Source organism: Megalopta genalis, unplaced genomic scaffold (genome assembly GCF_051020955.1).
Source record: "Megalopta genalis isolate 19385.01 unplaced genomic scaffold, iyMegGena1_principal scaffold0762, whole genome shotgun sequence".
NCBI classification, from domain to species: domain Eukaryota; kingdom Metazoa; phylum Arthropoda; class Insecta; order Hymenoptera; family Halictidae; genus Megalopta; species Megalopta genalis.
This window is the reverse complement of record NW_027476831.1, coordinates 73914-77500: the sequence shown is the minus strand read 5'-3', so window position 1 is coordinate 77500 and position 3587 is coordinate 73914.

Below are 3587 nucleotides of genomic sequence, written 5' to 3'. Positions count from 1 at the left end.
CCGCTGGTACTTTGTAATAAGAATTACATTATAAGATAGAAAGCACTACGCCGCTGGACATAAAATCTCCATTATCCGAACGAAAGCAATACGCCGCTGGTACTTTATTTTATTATAATAATTTAATTATAAGACAGAAACCGCTGATACTTGGTTGTAAAATCTCCATTATCCGAACGAAAGTAACACGCCGCTGGTACTTTATTTTATTATAATAATTTAATTATAAGACAGAAACCGCTGGTACTTGGTTGTAAAATCTCCATTATCCGAACGAAAGCAATACGCCGTTGGTACTTGGTTATAAAATTTTCATTACAAGATAGAAAGCAATATGCCGCTGGTTATATTAATGTAATCTTATGGAAAGCATTACGCCGCTGGAACTTTGACCATTGCAATAATCGATCGGAAGCTATACACAGCAAGGAATACGAATATTATACCAAGAGATCGAAAACAATACGCTGTTCGGACGTTTTGACTAGCTGTCGCACAGTGCAGACGCGCCGACCCGTCGCTCCGCATTTCGAGCGCAATTTCAGTGGTTTTTCAGTTCAGAAAATTACAGAGAGTGTTTGGTTGTGTTGCAGGAGTCAAACTGAATGATTTGATGCATAAAGTTTAATTAAACTCCCATTACTTTGCCGGGAAACATCGATTATTCCGATCTAGAAAGAGACAGAGACAGTCGATCCGCGTTATGTTAAATATTGCAAGGTTCCCGATTCCACAAAATTATAAAAAGTATACGGCTGTGTAGCAGGGATCAAAACGAGTAATTTCGTGTATAAAGTTTAATTAATATCCCATTAGTTTGCCGGGAAACATCGATTATTCCGATCTAGAAAGAGACAGAGACAGTCGATCCGCGTTATGTTAAATATTTCAAGGTTCCCGATTCCACAAAATTATAAAAAGTATACGGCTGTGTAGCGGGGATCAAAACGAGTAATTTCATGTATAAAGTTTAATTAAACTCCCAATAGTTTGCCGGGAAACATCGATTCTTCCGATCTAGAAAGAGACAGAGACAGTCGATCCGCGTTATGATAAATATTTCGAGGTTCCCGATTCCACAAAATTATAAAAAGTATACGGCTGTGTAGCGGGGATCAGAACGAGTAATTTCATGTATAAAGTTTAATTAAACTCCCAATAGTTTGCCGGGAAACATCGATTCTTCCGATCTAGAAAGAGACAGAGACAGTCGATCCGCGTTATGATAAATATTTCGAGGTTCCCGATTCCACAAAATTATAAAAAGTATACGGCTGTGTAGCGGGGATCAGAACGAGTAATTTCATGTATAAAGTTTAATTAAACTCCCAATAGTTTGCCGGGAAACATCGATTCTTCCGATCTAGAAAGAGACAGAGACAGTCGATCCGCGTTATGATAAATATTTCGAGGTTCCCGATTCCACAAAATTATAAAAAGTATACGGCTGTGTAGCGGGGATCAGAACGAGTAATTTCATGTATAAAGTTTAATTAAACTCCCAATAGTTTGCCGGGAAACATCGATTCTTCCGATCTAGAAAGAGACAGAGACAGTCGATCCGCGTTATGATAAATATTTCGAGGTTCCCGATTCCACAAAATTATAAAAAGTATACGGCTGTGTAGCGGGGATCAAAACGAGTAATTTCATGTATAAAGTTTAATTAAACTCCCAATAGTTTGCCGGGAAACATCGATTCTTCCGATCTAGAAAGAGACAGAGACAGTCGATCCGCGTTATGATAAATATTTCAAGGTTCCCGATTCCACAAAATTATAAAAAGTATACGGCTGTGTAGCGGGGATCAAAACGAGTAATTTCATGTATAAAGTTTAATTAATCTCCCAATAGTTTGCCGGGAAACATCGATTCTTCCGATCTAGAAAGAGACAGAGACAGTCGATCCGCGTTATGATAAATATTTCGAGGTTCCCGATTCCACAAATTTATAAAAAGTTTACGGCTGTGTAGCGGGGATCAGAACGAGTAATTTCATGTATAAAGTTTAATTAAACTCCCAATAGTTTTCCGGGAAACATCGATTCTTCCGATCTAGAAAGAGACAGAGACAGTCGATCCGCGTTATGATAAATATTTCGAGGTTCCCGATTCCACAAAATTATAAAAAGTATACGGCTGTGTAGCGGGGATCAGAACGAGTAATTTCATGTATAAAGTTTAATTAAACTCCCAATAGTTTGCCGGGAAACATCGATTCTTCCGATCTAGAAAGAGACAGAGACAGTCGATCCGCGTTATGATAAATATTTCAAGGTTCCCGATTCCACAAAATTATAAAAAGTATACGGCTGTGTAGCGGGGATCAGAACGAGTAATTTCATGTATAAAGTTTAATTAAACTCCCAATAGTTTTCCGGGAAACATCGATTCTTCCGATCTAGAAAGAGACAGAGACAGTCGATCCGCGTTATGATAAATATTTCGAGGTTCCCGATTCCACAAATTTATAAAAAGTTTACGGCTGTGTAGCGGGGATCAGAACGAGTAATTTCATGTATAAAGTTTAATTAAACTCCCAATAGTTTGCCGGGAAACATCGATTCTTCCGATCTAGAAAGAGACAGAGACAGTCGATCCGCGTTATGATAAATATTTCAAGGTTCCCGATTCCACAAAATTATAAAAAGTATACGGCTGTGTAGCGGGGATCAAAACGAGTAATTTCATGTATAAAGTTTAATTAAACTTCCAATAGTTTGTCGGGAAACATCGATAGTTCGATCGCGCGAGAGAGACAGAGAAACGAACAGACTTCTTTTCGATTTACGGCTAAAATAAATTTTTCTAATTTTTTTCAATAACATATTCCTGCTAAAATAACTTTTTTACATAGGGATTAAGCATTTAGAACGATACATTGTTTAAAATAAGGGCACTTTACTCTTGACATTTTACGGTTTTTTCAATTTTCTGAAAAATCCTATCATTAGATTTTTTTAAAAATACGATATTCTTGCTTAACTAACGTTTCTACATAGGGATTAAGCATTTAGAACGAAATCTAATGTCAGAAAATGGCACTTTACTCTTGACATTTTTCGGTTTTTTCAATTTTCTGGAAAATCCTATCATTAGATTTTTTTAAAAATACGATATTCTTGCTTAACTAACGTTTTTACATAGGGATTAAGCATTTAGAACGAAATCTAATGTAGGAAAATGGTACTTTACTCTTGATCGGTACGTTGGGACTTTGAAAATATTCGGGCGTTCCAATCGCTCGTCTGTTGCATCATAGCGCGTCTCGGCGCAATCGACCGATTCGCTCGATCCATTATTTTCGATTTACGGCTAAAATAAATTTTTCTAATTTTTTTCAATAACATATTCCTGCTTAAATAACTTTTTTACATAGGGATTAAGCATTTAGAACGATACATTGTTTAAAATAAGGGCACTTTACTCTTGACATTTTACGGTTTTTTCAATTTTCTGAAAAATCCTATCATTAGATTTTTTTAAAAATACGATATTCTTGCTTAACTAACGTTTCTACATAGGGATTAAGCATTTAGAACGAAATCTAATGTCAGAAAATGGCACTTTACTCTTGACATTTTTCG